The following is a 16,801-nucleotide window of genomic DNA, read 5'->3' as shown; positions in this document are numbered from 1 at the left end:
AGCAAAACGTACAGGTTAATTGACATAGAGGGATTTAATAATTCAAGCCTATTTTAACCAATCGATTTTATCTCACTTTCATATTAGCATTGTAGTTTATTTTTGAGCATTTTTAAATGATTCCAAGTAGTGTCACCTTACAAAAATCAAAACAATTTAATTTGGTTACTCTTGTGTAATTGTTTGGTAATTAATTGACGCATTTAGTTTTAATTTGCAATCCCTGCAGAGACGATCTTGTATACTCATCACTTTATCACTTGTTTTTTTACTGTGTACACTTGCACATATTTGATTAAATATTATCACAACAAGTTTTCTGACGCTATTTTTGGAGATTGAAATTAAAATTTTGTGTATTATTAATTACTTTGCAATTTGTTTTTCTTAGTTTACACTAATCTTTTTTGCTTGATCTTGTGCTTTGCTAGATTGATTTAGTTGCATGAACAAGCATCAAGACTTTAAGCTAGCCTCTATTGACCGTGAGATTGAAAGTACATTTCAAAGAAGGATAAGGGAACAACAGGCTCAAATTCACCTTGCTATTGCTAAAGAGGGTGAAGGGGTTGAGGAAATTATAGCTCAACCCATGCTTAATGTGGCTGTGGGTGTCGTTAGTGAAGCAACCAATGCTTTGAATGCGTCTAATGCAATTGTTATTGCCGATGATAGAGAAAGGGCCATAAGGGAGTACGCTGCCCTAATGTTTAATGAGCTGAATCCTGGTATTGTTAGGCCTGGAATTCAAGCTGCTCAATTTGAGTTGAAGGTCGTGATGTTCAAAATGTTGCAAATAATGGGTCAATTTAGTGGGCTACCTACAGAAGATCCTCATCTCCATCTTCGTTCATTTTTGGAGGTGAGCGATTCATTCAAGTTGGAAGGCGTTACTGAAGAAGCCTTGAGGTTGAAGTTGTTTCCTTTTACTCTAAGAGACAGAGCTAGAGCTTGGCTCAATACACTTCCTTCTGACTCAGTGACTACATGGCATGAGCTAGCTGAATTTTTTTGATGAAGTATTTTCCTCCAACAAAAAATGCTATGTTTTGGAATGAGATTTCTTTTCAACAGTTGGAGGATGAGTCGGTATGTGATGCTTGGGAGAGGTTCAAGGAGTTGTCGAGGATGTGTCCACATCATGGCATTCCCCATTGTATTCAAATGGAAATGTTTACCCAAAAATGGCTCCTAATGACGTGGCAGGAATTTCTTACACGTGACTGGCACGTGGCAGTTTCGAGTGAAGGGATCCTGTTCGACCATCGACCCGATAATCATTGATTCTTCAAGTCTCGTGATTGGGTGCGACTAGTCTGGTCACATATTTTCATTTACTTCTTTTGGAATACGCAATCTTGTAATAATTACATTTATAATGTTTCCTTTTATTACCTTGATATGCTGATCTTAATGGTAATTAAGGCCCATTGGCCCATGTAACCCCCCTTGAGCCTATAAATAAGAAGAGGATGGATAATGGAAGGGACTTTTTTTGAACTTTTGATCTTTGTATTCAGAGAGAAAAGCATAGTGTGATTATCCATCGAAATTGTAATCCTCCCAAGGCTTGTGAAACTCAAGAACCCTAGTTCTTGGATCACAATTTTGGGATTCAATAATAATAAGAACACTAAGTGGATGTATGTCATTACCATCCAGTTGGGGCCGAACCACTATAAATCACTTGTGTCGTTTTCTTTCCATTTGATTCTCTTCTTAATTACCTTTTGTTCTTTGTCATTTATTTGACTCCATGTCATTGACCAAATCAAGGGTCAACATTTTGGTGCTTTCATTGAGAGATTAATCAAGAACTTCAAGAAGATCAAATGGCGAAGACATCCAAGAGAGCTGGACAGACTTCTAGCGCTGCATCCACTCAGCCTCCTCCTCCAAGTGTGGCTGAAAATGAGCCATACTTGGATTTTGAGGAGGAAGAAATGGACTATGAAATGTTGAGGACAACACTAAGTGTGTTGCAGGACGAGTTGGCCAACCTGAGGGCCAATCAAGAGAATGCGGCGGAGACCTTGGTGCAACAACAGAGGGAAATTGAGCGTCAGCGTCGGGAGCTGAATGAGCGGTAGGTAGACATGGACCGCCGACAGAGAGATGCCATAGCCACTTTAGAAGAAACCATTCAGTTGGCTAGGGGACAGGCTGCACCGGCTTCTCAACCGGATTAGCCACCAAATGCACCACTGTAGTGGGCCCCGAATCCGAGTCCCCCGCTTCAGCCAGCAAGCCCTGAAAGGCCGGAGCAACCGCCTGCTGCTCATAAGACATCCCAATTTAGGATCCTAAGCAGCAGCCACCTTCTCAAGCTGGTCGAGGCAATCCCCAGCGCCAAAATCATAATAGGGTCGGGTAGCCTCCCCAAAGCCCTAGACGCCCAGTGGTCGATGAGCCAAATCCACCGAGCAGGGGGCAACGTCCTTCTGCTAACAGAAGGCACAACGAGTCAGGTTCTGCGGTCAGGGACCCCTCACGACATAATAATGCACGTGGACCCATCGACCAACGCAGGCCTCCCCTTGAAGCTCTGGAGATGTCTGCTAGAGGAGGAAACAACATGACCGTTCCGATCGCGCTATAGTTGGTCCCAGTTCAGGGACGACCATGACTATAATGAGGCCGATTTTGGCAGGAGGAATGCTGGTCGAGGGCATTAGGAAAGAGGTGGAGATAGGAACACCCCACCAAGAGAAAATAGGCCTACGAGCTGGAATGCTGGGGCAGCCCAGACAGCATAACGTCTTTGACCGGTTGGGCGCTAGCGAGCAAAGGCACAGAGATGATGACTTGAGGAACGTGCTCAATGACAGGTGTGAGAGGCACGATGAGTACGCTCCTCCGGCACCAGTCTCCCCAGCGATTCCCGACGCTATACAGGCCCAAATTGATGCTCTAAATCAGGCAGTACAACAGCTGGTAGGGAGCCGGACGTCCAACATTTAGTATGATCAGAGGAGAGGCGCTCCATTTGTGCAGAGGATTTCTCTAGCAGAAACTCCCAGCAAGTTCAAGATGCCGGTACTACCAAAATTCGATGGGTATGGGGACCCTGTATCTCATGTAAACAAGTTTGAGATACAGATGGATATTCAGAAGGTGTCAGACGATGCCGGCTGTAGGATCTTCCTTGCCACCCTATCTGACACCGCGCAGGAGTGGTTCTTTAAATTCCCTCCTGCTAGTATAGTATCATGAGAAATGTTCATGAAGGAATTTTACGGACAATTCTACCCTGGTCGCGTACACCCCACTAAGGCCAACCAGCTGGTCAAGATACGACAGAAGGAGGGAGAGCCCTTGAAGGAATATGTTCAACGTTTTATGCGAGCGACTACTGGAGCTAAAATAGTGGGCGATGAGGGAAAATGATGGCCCTAACTGCTGGGGTAAGGCACCATTCTCCCCTCTGGAACAACCTAAGAAAGAATCGGGTAAAGAGTACCCAGAAGTTTCTTGATCAAGCTGATCGATACATCAAGCTCGAGGACGCAATTGCCAATGAGGGGAAATGGACTGCGAAGGACAAGGGACCAAAGGAAGAACCCACTAAAGTCGTCAACGGGTCGGATAAACCCAATGGCAACAACAAAGGCAACAGGAACAGGAATGGTAAAAATGGTGGAAAATGGGCGAACAATGATCCATCAACGTCCAAAAATAAATGCCCCAAAGGAAATAGATAGGAGCCAAGATTCACCAACTATATGACCCTTATCGAAAGTAGGGCGGAGGTCTACCAGGTGACCAACTCAACTGTCCCTTATAAGCGACCAACACCTATAAGGAAGGATATCTCCAAGAGAGATACAACAAAATTTTTCCATTTTCACAACGACTACGGACATGTCACTAATGAGTGTAACCAATTGAAGGATGAGATTGAGTTCCTTATCAGACAGGGACACCTGAGGAGGTACATACGGGTCGCAGGAGGGTCTCAGCGAGAGGCTCAAGGAGGCAATGAGCAGGCGCCTGCACACCAACGCTCGCCACCTTTACAGCCAGCTCCTGTGGCAGGTACGTTACTCACCATCTGTGGTGGCCCATACCTTGCAGGAGATAGTGGAAAGGCAAGGGAGCGGTCCGCTCGGACCATACGCCACGGCCAGGACATCGAAATGATGAGTGTGGAGGATTGAGCGTCTAAGAAAGCTCGAACGAAGGAAGAGTTAATAACTTTCTCTGAGGATGATGCCCAGCATGTCCGATTCCCACATTCAGACCCGTTGGTCGTGGACGTCTAGATTGCCAATATGATGGTTAAGAGGGTGTTGGTTGACACAGGAAGCTCAGTCAACATATTGTATAAGTCTTCACTGGAGAGGATGAAGTTGTCCGTCAAGGACCTGGAGCCGTGCAACCAAACCATATATGGTTTTTATGCCGAAGGGCTCACGCCAACAAGGTCGATTAGGCTCCCAGTTACAGCAGGAATTGCACCCATGAACAGGACATTACTCATTACTTTCATAGTAGTTGATTGTCCTTCCGCGTACAATGCTGTAATCGGGAGGCCTATTCTGGTCGACCTGCGAGCTGTTACCACGGTTTGGCACCTTGCCATGAAATTCCCAACTGACGCAGGGGTAGGATGCATGTTGGGAAACCAATGAGAATCAAGGGAGTGCTACAACTCCTCGGTATCTAAGTCAGAGAAATGTGGATCAAGGGAAACTGTCAGAAAAGAGTTGCATACGGCCAAAGAAGTACAAGCCCAATCAGGTGATTGTCACCAAATAGGGTGTTGCCCAAAGTGAGGATAGGGACTTGGATCCTCTCTTTGGGGATTTTGATGAAGAAGTAGGACCCATTGAGGGCCTTGAAGAGGTCTAACTCGATGAAGCAGATCCGACCAGGGTTGTGAAAGTCTGTAAAAACTTAGATACAACAAATAAACAAAAACTGGTGGAATTTTTGAAGAAGAACCAGGAAGTCTTTGCCTGGTCGCATAAAGACATGGTTGGAATAGACCCAACAGTTATCATCCATGTCCTGAATATAGACAAAAGTTTTCCACCAGTACAACAAAAAAGAAGGCTGCTCGACAAAGATAGATCAAAAGCTTTAAAGGAAGAAGTCGAGAAGCTAAAGGAGAACAGATTCATCAGGTTAGCATTTTATCCATCGTGGGTCTCTAATCCCGTACTAGTACCCAAGCCGAATGGAAAATGGAGAACATGCGTGGATTTCATAGACCTTAATAAAGCCTGCCCGAAAGATTGTTTCCCACTCCCGAGAATCGACCAGCTGGTTCATGCCACTTCAGGGAATGGGATCCTATCATTTATGGATGCATACTCTGGGTACAATCAAATCAGTATGCACCCACTTGATGAGGATCACACTATCTTTTAGACCGATACATGGTTTTACTGTTACAAAGTAATGCCCTTCGGTTTGAAAAATGCTGGTGCGACTTACCAGCGACTAGTCAATCACATGTTCAAGGAGCTGATCGGCACAAACATGGAAGTATATGTTGATGACATGCTGGTTAACTCGAAGAAGGCAGAAGAACACATAGGAGATTTGCAAGAGTGCTTCAACGTCTTGAATAAATATCAGATGAAGCTGAATCCCCTCTCAAGTGTTCCTTCAGAGTTGGATCAGGGAAATTCTTGGGATTTATAGTAAACTCACGAGGAATTGAAGCTAATCCTGAGAAGATCAAGGCCCTGGTCGATATGAAATCGCCAACGAAAATCAAAGATGTTCAAAGTTTAATCAGAAGGATCGCTGCTCTAAGTAGATTTTTCTCCAAGTCCACGGACAAGTGCGTCCCATTTTTTAATCTACTTAGAGGCAACAAGAAATTCGAGTGGACGGAGGAGCGCAAACAGGCTTTCCAAGCTTTAAAGTCTCACATGTCGAAGCCACCGATTCTATCTAAACCAGTCAAAAAAGAAACTCTATTCATCTACTTGGTGATCACAGAATATGCTGCTAGTGCTGTTCTAGTAAGAGAGGAGGAAAATGTGCAAAAAGCCATATATTATGTAAGCAAAAGGCTAATAGGAGCAGAGCTACAGTATTCGCCTATTGAAAAATTAGCCTACTGCTTGATCTTAGCGTCCAGAAAGCTGCAGTCGTACTTCCAAGCTCACCCAATCACAGTTTTGACCGACCAGCCTCTACGACAAGTTTTGCAGAAGCAATAAGCTGCATGCCAATTATTAAAATGTGCGGTAGAACTCGGGTAGTTTTAAATATCTTACTTACCACGAACAGCGGTAAAAGGACAAGCTCTGGCCGACTTCGTCGCGGAGCTCACTGGGCTTCTAGACAGCCAGCAGCCAGGAGAGCCTGAACATCAAAGCCAAAATCCTTCTTGGAAGTTGTTTACAGATGGTACTTCTAATGAACATCACGTTGGAGCCAAAGTGATTTTGATAACGCCTGAAGGGCATCGATTTCACTGCGTGATTAGATTCGACTTCACGGCGTCTAACGACGAAGTCGAGTATGAAGCGCTGCTCACAGGTTTACGGTTAGCCAAGGGAATATCTCCCAGTTGGTGGTTAATCAAATTACTGGGGAATATCAAGCTCGAGGTTTGAAGATGGTTTCTTACTTGAATAAAGCGAAAGATTTGTTGGCATAGTTTGAAAGCTATACTCTCCAGCAAGTACCTCGCGACCAGAATCAAACGCTGATGCTTTGGCGAAACTAGCGAGTGCAAAGGATGCTGACACACTGAACATAGTGCCCGTTGAACGACTATCCGCGCCAAGCATCCTAGTAGAAGAAACCTCTTTGGTGATCCAGGTAGCAGATATATGGATGGCACCTTTCATTGAGTACTTGACACATGGTGTATTGCCGACAGACATAAACAAAGCCAGGACTCTTCAGTGACAGGCTGCTAGGTTCATTCTGGTCGACAGAATTCTGTACCGAAGAGGATACTCTATGCCACTCCTTAGGTGTATTTCAAAAGAAAAGGCCAAAGAATTAATGAGAGAGGTCCATGAAGGCTTTTATGGGGACCATGCTGGGGGGCAGAGTTTATCGAAAAAGATCCTAAGGCAAGGATACTTCTGGCCAACAATGAATGAAGATTCGTGGAATTTGTGCGAAAATACGACAAGCGTCAGAGTTTCTCCAAAATTCCACGAGCAGCCCCTAATGAGCTAAAGAAGATGCTGCAAAGTCCATGGCCATTTGCAGTATGGGGTATAGACCTAATTGGATCTTTACCCACAGGGAAAGGCAGCGTCAAATACACCGTAGTGGCTGTTGATTACTTCACAAAGTGGGCTGAAGTTGAGCCACTTGCAACCATAACGACCAAGAAAGTGCTGGACTTTGTGGTCCAAAACATATTTTGTCGCTATGGGTTACCAAGAAAAATTGTCTCCGACAAGGACACACAGTTTGATAGTGATCTATTCACGAATTTTTGCGAGCGGCATGGAATTATCAATTGCTTTTCTTCAGTTGCTCACCCTCGGGCAAACAGGCAAGTTCAGGCTGTCAATAAAACACTGAAGGATACTCTGAAGAAATGGCTTGAGGAAGCCAAAGGGGCATGGCCAGAACAGTTGCCTGAATTCCTCTGGTCGTACAGAACGTCCCATCGAACAGCAACCGGCCATACTCCATTTTCCCTAGCTTATGGATATGAGGCTATGCTGCCTGTTGAATTAGATCCGCCATCACAGCGACGGATAGCATACAATCAAGACGCCAACAACTAGTTATTGATGGAGTCTTTGGATTTGGTCGAGGAAAGGCACAAGCAAGCCAAACTCTGAGTAGAAGCTTACCAGCGAAAGGTCGCCTGGTATTTCAATTCTAAAGTACGTGAAAGGAAATTCAATGTTAGAGATCTAGTGCTTAGAAGGGTTTTCCTTAACACCCGGGACCAAGCTGCTAGAGTACTCGGACCTAACTGGGAAGGACCCTACCAAATCGAAGAAGTCCTCCATCCAGGCACTTACAAACTTGCTTGCTTAAATGGAGATCTTGTTCCTCGTTATTGGAATGGAGAACACATGCACAAGTACTATAAATAAACAATTCTTCTTAAAGAATTGGCTTGTATTAATTTTACTTTTCACAAGTTTATGAACAAGGGTTAGTCATTTTTTGTGACTGATCGCTTATAAGTGTAAGATCATTTTAGTGATCACTCGTACAGACATGATTTTTTGATTTATTACGAGAAATAAAAGGGACTGTGCACAGCCAATCAATCTTGCCAACTATTGTATTTATTACAAGTATTTGCTCATTACGTGTATTTTTTTGCTATATTTTCATTTTTACAAGTAATTATTCCATGCAAGAATGTTCAAACAGGTCCTAGTCAAGGCAAGTGATCGAGGACCTAAAGCTCCTCAATCAGTTGGGGGGCATATAAGGTATCTAGTAAGCAAAGCATATGAAAAGGTATATGTAAACACACGAGCAAAATAAGTGAAAGCATGCTATGATACTAAGAGTATTTTTTAAAATTTTGTTATTTTGTGAAATCAAACCAAAGTACTATGCTAAGTTCGGTCATGTGAACAGATGTTATAATTGAATGCAAATATTATAATATCAAAAATGAAATCCTTTACACCGCGAGCAATTACTACTCGGATGTAATTGTCTGTTAAAAGGAAAAAGATTCTCGTGCAGCAATAAAAATAAAAATTGTCTTTACATCACAAACCATAGTTCGTGTATCTCAAAATAAAAGTTAAAGAAAAAAGAGATAAAAGTTATGAAGCGGCCGGGGGATCCTACTGAGGCTCTTGTGGGTGCTGGTCGATAGCAACTCCTACGTCTTCCTGGACACCCTCAATGCTTGTTACTAGAGAGATCTCAGGAGACCCTTGAGTCTTCTCTTCTTCCAAGCGAGCAACACACCTCGCCAGCTCTGCCTCCCTTATATGATCTAGTAGGTAGGAAAAGTTGGCATTGGGTTGCATTTCCAGAACATATAGAAACAATCAAATATCGACCCCTTGTAGTTTTCAAGGTTGCGGGCATTCTCCTCCTCCAGTTCAGCATTCTCCTTGCGACTTATCTCCAGCTCTGCTTGAAGCTTGTGGGCTTCCCGATAGTTCATAAGCGAGGCCTCTTTATACTGCTCCTTGGAAGCAGTGATCTTGGTGATTGAAGCTTCCTTCTTCTTTAGCTCCTCTCCGAGGGAGGCGAGCTTAGCGTCGGCCATATGCAACGCCTTGGTATGCTTCGCCTCAACCTCCTTGAGTGCCTAGAAATTCTTTTCTTCAACTTCCTTGAGCTGCTCGGCGTGTTTAGCTTCGATTACCTTGAGCTGCTCAACATGTTGGACCTCGGCTGTGCCAAGTTGGTCGCTAAGCCTTTTCTCAAACTGAGCAACCAGTGTCCTCGAACTCCGCCAGCCAGAGATCATGGTGAGAACTCTGGCAGCCGGAGCTCATGGTGAGAACTCCCTGCGATCAGAAATAGATAAAGCTGTTAGTAGGAATAAATTGATGAGGAAAATTAATAAAGTATGGTAAAAATGGTGACTTATGCTAAGCACTTTGTTCAATGCACGATTGAAGACCTGATTGACCGCCATGGAGTCAGTCACTTGGATGGCCTCTCAGCTCTGGCGGTGATTTGTTATCTTGGTCAGCCTATCTTTGGCTGAATTGAGCACCACGCTCGTAAGATCTTCTCTTGAGGCTTCTTCTGGGCGACTAGCAGGCGTCTGGTTAGTGGAAGCTGGAGGAGTGAGGTTAGCAGGTGCTGCAGGAGGAGTCTGTTCAACTGGACCTGGGGGATTTTGATTCATAGGAGTTTGTGGAGGAGTTGTCTCTTTGGTGGGAGTTGGCGCAGGAGGATCCTCTATTCGAGCCTTCTTCGTGGAGGGGTTCCTGCAGCCCTCCCCAGGCTGGCGCTTGCTGGACTTTTTCTTGCTCTCCAGTTTGGCGTATAGGTCAAAAGCTCTGTCAACAGGCATGTCTGCAAGGAAGAAATCATACGAATAGTCAAGCAATATAATAAAAGGAGCTTGCCAAGTTAAGGAAACTAGGGAAAAGAAATTAAAAGTATAATACCCGAGCTAAAATGACTGGTTGCTACACTATTTCCTTTACTAGTGCTACACTCACTCTCTGGCCTGAAGAAGTCTGAATTTAAAGTAGGGGTGTATTTAATGTCGTCACCATCAAATAAGTGACAGGGAATAGGCAAACTATCTAAAAGCAAAAAGTCAGTACCATTCTGGTATGATGATTCAAGATTAGGCTCGGGGTGTTCGGAAACCTTATTCTTGCCCTTCCCTACAGGGACTAGAGCAGCGGCAGCTCACGGGGTGCCAATAGGTTCGTTGATGGTCACTCCCATTGCCCTCCTCGTCGGGGGTTGTGACACATCCTGGTGTTGCTCAGGGACTTCACCACCAGTGGCACTCGTTGTGGATTCCCTCACATCCTGGTGAGGTGCTAGAAGGCCGACCAGCCTCAGATTGGCCTCTGTGACCAGCTCTTTGACACTTTTTTCTACGTTGATCATTCTGGCCAAAGATGGCACCCGTATCTCCATCTCTGGAGTAGGAGCTGGTCATAGCCATGGACTTGAACGGTATAAAAATTCTAATAAACGCGTGGGAAAGCTAAAGGAATTTAAGTGACTATTGAATAATTTTTTTTACCTCCTTCAATGAAGGCCAAGTTGTTGACGACCAGGTCTGTGGTTAAAAAGTACTCCTGGAAGTACTTTCCTACATTGGTTTTGTAGGTGGTCTCACTCAGGAAAAAGCGAGTCGATTCCTGGTGGCAGAAATGAAAAAACCTCGTGTTGTTTTGGTTGGAGTTGGACTTCAGATCGAACAAGTAGTTGATCTCGTGTGGCGTGGGAACATGCCATTTTTTATGGCTATAGAGGATATAGAGGGCAGAAAGCGTTCGATACTCATTTGGAGTTATTTGAAAGGGAGCAACCCTGAAATAATTGGCCACTCCATGGTAAAAAGGATGGAGAGGCAAGATTGCTCCTACCTTGACGTGGTATCTCGACCAAGCACTGAAGGCGCCGCTAGGTAGGTTTGCCTGCTGGTCAACTGTGGGTTTGAATAAAGTTACCCCAGGAAGTCCGTACTTTCTGAGGTAATTGGTTAGCATCCTAGCAGTAATGTTGCTAGGGGGTGTAACGTACCACTTGATGTCTGGTCGAAGGATGTCTCGGGGTTGGCTTGTGTTTGGATTCCTGGCTCAGGGGTGTTTTTAGCTCGACTGCTGGTCGTAGGAATTTCAGCCTGAGGAGCAGGCTAATTTACAGGAGGTTTGGTTGGTTTCTTTTTTCTGGGCGATGGATTTTACTCTACCCATGTTTGATGGACTGGTCGAAGGTCAATTGGAAGGGGTATGGGAAAAAGCAATCTTCAGAATGAGTAACGACGGTTGTTCGTCGTCGTCTAGCAGCTGAGCAAGTAGGTCGTCGTCAATTGGCCTCTCACCTCCCCACGGGTCGTGCATGAAAATCTGTGAACAGAGAAGGGGAGATGAGAATCTACAGCCCAAAAGACCAAGAGGTGTAAAGAGTTGGAATAACGCTGCTCGTGTATAAAAGTTAAGCTTTTATACGACCTGCAGCATTCTAACAAAAACACTAAATTATATGTGAACTGTTTGGAAAACGGATCAAAAAACAGAAGTAAAAAGTTTTTTCAAAATAAATTTTTTCGACTTTGAAGGGGCGGGAAAAACCCAGTTTTTCTGCAAGCTTAAAAATTGAATTTTTACTTCGATTTTACGCCCTAAATTATTATCCTAACTACCAAACTGATCCTTAACCCTGCGAAGTATTATTTCATGCTCAAATCAACATGCCCTTTTTACCCTGAAACAAATTTTTGAAGAACTCAGAAACTCTTAATCTAAAATGGAGATAAAATAGATATTGCATGGCATCTCAACAACTGAAAAATTCGAGAAACTTACTTGTATAGAGGATGGAGTAGAGTTCTGGGACGCTAAGTCGATTTGGCTGGGCAGGAACTTTGTGAATCGTCAAAGACCGTCTGAGCTTTTGAAGATATTACGCCTTGTTCTTCGGTGTTCATGAGGATAAAGGTAAAACGTAAAAAGTGAAAAATGATTCTGAGGGATTATTTATATTAGTCGAGGAGCAGTTACCGAGGCAATCATAAGGGGTAACTTTCCAAGGCATGGGTAAGTGCAATTGCCGTAAGATCACTTTTGGTAAATCGGAAAGACATGATTAGTTGCATTTTTCAAGAAGGCATGGATGACTCTGACAGATTTGATGGGGCATGTGAAAGGTCGGTCATGTAAGTTTACTTTATGCTGGTTGAAGTAAAATAAACTTGGGGGGCAAATGTTTACCCAAAAATGGCTCCTGATGACATGGCAGGAGTTTCTTACACGTGACTGACACGTGGCAGTTTCGAGTGAAGGAATCCTGTTCGACCATCGACCCGATAATCATTGATTCTTCAAGTCTCGTGATTGGGTGCGACCAGTCTGATCGCATATTTTCATTTACTTCTTTTGGAATACACAATCTTGTAATAATTACATTTATAATGCTTCCTTTTATTACCTTGATACGCTGATCTTAATGGTAATTAAGGCCCATTGGCCCATGTAACCCCCCTTGAGCCTATAAATAAGAAGAGGAGGGCTCATGGAAGGGAATTTTTTTGAACTTTTGATCTTTGTATTCAGAGATAAAAGCATAGTGTGATTATCCAGCGAAATTGTAATCCTCCCAAGGCTTGTGAAACTCAAGAACCCTAGTTCTTTGATCAAAATTTTAGGCTTCAATATCAATAAGAACACTAAGTGGACGTAGGTCATGACCATCCAGTTGGGGCCAAACCACTATAAATCACTTGTGTCATTTTCTTTCCATTTGATTCTCTTCTTAATTACCTTTTGTTCTTTGTCGTTTATTTGACTCATGTCATTGGCCAAATCAAGGGTCAACATGAAACTTTCTATAATGGTCTAAATGCTTCCACACGCATGGTGTTAGATGCTTCAGTAAATGGGGCTATTCTCCTTAATTCCTACAATGAAGTATATGAGATTTTGGAGCGGATTGCCAACAATAATTATCAATGGTCTAATGCTAGAGCCTCTATGGGAAGGAAAGTAGAGGGTATGCATGAAGTAGATGCTTTCACAACTTTGACTGCTCAAGTTTCATCTATGACCAACATTTTGAAGACCATGAGTATGGGGGGTAACTTGCAACCAGCGCCTATGGGCCAAGTAGCAAATGTTTCTTCTATTTATTGTGGAGGAGGGCACACATTTGATAGTTATCCTTCTAATCCCACTTCGGTTTGTTACTTGGGGAATTAAAATGGCAATCACAACAATCGATATTCAAACTCTTACAATCCAGGTATGAGGGATCATCCAAATTTTTATTGGGGAGGTCAAGGGGCTAGTTCAAGTGGTGCATCCATGCCAAACAAGCCTACATATCACTGCTACAAAAATGGGCTTTCCCGACACCCAACCACGATAGTCTACTCAGTTGACTGTCGTAATTGCTCGGCGTGGCGCTACGCCGACAGTTAAAAACTGTAGGCTGTCACCATTGCTTTTGACTATCGCTATCGACCCCAACGCCGACAATTAATTTAAGACCAATGCCGACAGTTAAAAATTGTTGTCGTGGACCCCAACGCCGATAATTAATATGAGACCAATGCCGACAGTTAAAAATTGTTGCCATTGACCCCAATGCTGACAATTAATTTAAGCTTAATACCGAGAGGTATAAACTGTCGCAAAAATTCAAATAAAAAAATATCTAAAAATATAATTAATGAATAATATAATTTAAAAAATAAACTAAATTAAGTAAATATATTTGTAAAAATTATATTTTAATTAAAAACATTAAATTCTAGATTTTCTTTTTTTTTTTCTAAATTTTTCATATTATTAAATTTTTATTTATAATAATTTTTGTATCAAAATTTAAATTAATTAAGATATAAAGAATAATAAAGTTAAATTTTATTTGTTTAACATATTTATGATAATATTAGTTAAAAGCCAGTTATTTTATTGATTGGTTTAATATTATAAAAGAAATCTAAAATTTCACTAATAATATTGGTATTTTTATTTTTTAAAATCCATGTTGAAAATATTTTTAAAAAATAAGCAATAGTTGAAAATAAGTCATTTATTGATGGTTAAATGTTTTAATAATTTTTTTAAAAAATTTATAAATTGTTAGTGTACGCCCTGATTCTCCCACGGGCTGGTTAGTGAGCTGAGACACAGCCTAATCACGACTACCACGTGAACATCCCCAAGACCGGAGCTGCCATCGTATGGTCCTACCTCCTTAGCTCGAGGTAACCTAAGGGTTCGCCAAGATTGCTTAAGGACTGAGCCTGGGCTCTGAAGACCACAGGTCGAGGGAAGCATCCAGCTCGTGGTACGAGCTGGAGTTGAAGGCTGTGACCTTCTATAAAGTCAATCACGCAAGGTAAACGTGCATATATTAGACATCACGTGTCTGATATACCCCTAACTTCTCGGACACGCAGTAGGAACGTGCGTATTCAGACATCCACGATTGGTTTGGGCCGTGCGGCCCATTATCCCCTTACCTATTGATTTGACCACACTTATGTGTCAGGTTTAGGAATTAATCATGAATGTCACAGAGTTGACATGATAGGTAAGAAGGTTACGGGATGACCTTCTTACCAACTCCCAGGTGCCTTCTCCTATAAATATGGAGACCCTGGGAGTTATAAGGGGTTGGATTCTATATTGTAAGAAATACCCTGTAATCAAATATCCAGTATATAACAATAATACTGACTAGTGGAGTAAAAGGATTTTAACCTTTGAACCACTCAAAAAATGTATTTTGAGTCACCATTTCATTTCTAAGATCATTTATCTATTTCGGTTCAACCTAAGCACTAATCCCTTTCTCTTCTTTTCTTAATTACCTGTTGGCGAAGAACCACGTCAACAGTTTGGTGCTTTCATTGAGAGCAAGTCAGATTAGTGCGGCCGCAAACATCCAACTATGGTGACTACTCGATCCAGACACGGTAACGAGACGGAACAGCATGATGGGCAGGAGGCTCATCATATTTCCATCCATGGTGAACAAATTCCTGAAGTCCAATAGCGGCCAGGCAAACAGCCGGCGGGCCAAGACCACACTGGAAGTTCGGCGCCCCAACCACCTAATCCGAACCCATGTTATTACACTGCGGTGGAGATGGAGAATGCTCAGCTGAGGAGCCAGCTAACAATAGCTAACCAGCAGATCAAGGATGTGCTGGGCCGACTACCCACTTTCACAACCGACGCTAACGTCGGAGAGAGGCAAGGCGAGGCTCCTAAGTTTCGCCAGGGTAATCGGTCCAGGCATAGCCGCTCGGACAGACTTCCGAGAGCCAACTCCACTCCCTCATCGCACCGTCGAGAGGCAAACTTCGGAGAAATGCCTAGAGCCGAACAACAGCAGTACAGCCGTTCGGTCAGGACTTCGACTCCTAGCTCTCAACCAGCCTCGAGCGCGCCCTGTAGAGCTCGAGGAAATTCCAAAAGGAGGTCCGGGGAGGGCTCGCAGCATCGGCCCATCCCCAACAACCATCCTGCGCCTTGTCCAGACTGCCAGGCGTGGGACCCGCAGGTTGGGAGGGCCGAAAGGCCCCCACCTAATTTGATCCGTCCTGAAGGAACTAGGATCGCCTCTCCGGTCAGGCATCCTCCGTCTCCAATCAGATATCCATCTCCTCCTCGGCCCATTTGAGATATTCTAGCCTATGGAAGTAGCAGGAGAAACCCGCCATCAGCTGGACCTTCCTGACGTAGCAGGGCGCCGAGAGAAAGCCTAGATCCTCACCACCAAAGGCGAGCTCCGAGCCTCTCTGGCAGGAGCTATTGGACCGGAAGTCGCCGGAGTGACCTTTCTGGCAGAGACTTGCGTCAACGTTTGAGCTCGGCACAAAGTCCAGAAGCCACTCAGGGGGGCGAACTGCGAGATCGCCTTAACTCTCATAGAGGGGAGCCAGCAAGAGGAGACAGCTATGCTCGTTCAGGGGGAGCCCTGTCCGAAGTACGTAACGGAGGGAATGCCCCAAATAACCTATCTCAAGATAGGAGGGGCAATAACCCACCAAATATGTACAATGGATCCGGAGCTGTTGAACAGCCTCGGAATAACCAAGGAAATCAGGACCAAACCCTCGAGCGTCTGGCCTAGATGGAGGAACTGATGAGGAAGCTCTTATCAGAGAAAGAAAAAGATGAATATGATTCAGGGGAAGAGATGGAGCTCTTCGCCCCCAACATAGCAGCAACGGCTTACCCACCTGGTTTCCGTGTGCCGCACCTGTCTAAATTCAATGGAGACGGAGATCCGTTGGATCATCTGGGGATGTTCAATGCCCTGATGATAGCCCACAACATTGGCCCCGAGCTGAGGTGTTTAATCTTTCCTTCCACACTGACTGGACCAGCTAGGCAGTGGTTCAAGCAAGGCAAAAGACAGTCAATCAGCTCCTGGAAAACTTGCTCAGCTGACTTCAAAAGGGCATTCCGAGCCTCCCAGGCTGCCCGCGTCCAGGCCGACTCTCTGGCTAACGTGAGGCAGCAGCCCGGCGAAACTCTGAAGGCCTACCTGAGCAGATTTGCGAACGTCGCTGATCGGGCCAGAGATGCGGATGATAGCTCCAAGCTCATGGCCATGAGAACTGGAATCCTCGTCGGAGGGGAACTCTGGAAAGATATACAAAGAAAGGGAGTTAGCTCGGTTAACGAATTCCTCAACAGGGCCCAGGAATGGATCAACTTGGAGGAAGTCG

General features: G+C 44.1%; 1 non-coding gene across 1 annotated transcript; it reads right to left on the bottom strand.

The window, feature by feature from the left end:
• Window positions 1-1,044: 1,044 nt before the first annotated feature.
• On the bottom strand, window positions 1,045-1,148 carry LOC133807704 (small nucleolar RNA R71). The gene has a single exon (XR_009879603.1). It is a non-coding gene; the product is annotated as a small nucleolar RNA R71 (small nucleolar RNA).
• Window positions 1,149-16,801: the final 15,653 nt, after the last annotated feature.

Source organism: Humulus lupulus, chromosome X (genome assembly GCF_963169125.1).
Source record: "Humulus lupulus chromosome X, drHumLupu1.1, whole genome shotgun sequence".
Taxonomy (NCBI): Eukaryota; Viridiplantae; Streptophyta; class Magnoliopsida; order Rosales; family Cannabaceae; genus Humulus; species Humulus lupulus.
The sequence above is the reverse complement of the archived record's forward strand: the minus strand, read 5'-3'. Positions and strand labels throughout refer to the sequence as shown.